The sequence below is a fragment of the Octopus bimaculoides genome, chromosome 19, assembly GCF_001194135.2.
Source record: "Octopus bimaculoides isolate UCB-OBI-ISO-001 chromosome 19, ASM119413v2, whole genome shotgun sequence".
Classification (NCBI taxonomy): Eukaryota; Metazoa; Mollusca; class Cephalopoda; order Octopoda; family Octopodidae; genus Octopus; species Octopus bimaculoides.
The window spans coordinates 42,892,264-42,892,741 of NC_068999.1; positions in this window are offsets into that span (position 1 = coordinate 42,892,264).

A 478-nucleotide genomic window follows, 5' to 3' on the forward strand; every position below is an offset into this window, starting at 1 on the left:
TATATATATATATATATATATATTTGTGTGTGTGTGTAGTTGTATGCATGTGTGTTGTGTGTGTGTTTGCATACATATATACATGTGTGGACACACGAATACGCACACCACACACATATTCATATGTAATAATTTATAAGTATATATACACGCATACGCCCACACACACATACATACATACATGCATACATACATACATACATACATACATACATATATTGATCTGTTTCCATCTAAAGCCATATCATTTTGTCAATCTCTCTCGGCATCATCTGAGCCGAAAAGCTGAAAATTAAATCAAATTACAACCAAATATTTGAATATTTAGTAAACATAAACGCATTTACAAACAGACGTGCAGGCTACGGAACTATCCAGATGAAACTTGCCGATCTACTGATACAGTTTGTGTGTCCTCCAAATATGAAACATCATCAGAACTTCTCTCACTCTCTGTATCCTTGCGCGACTATATATA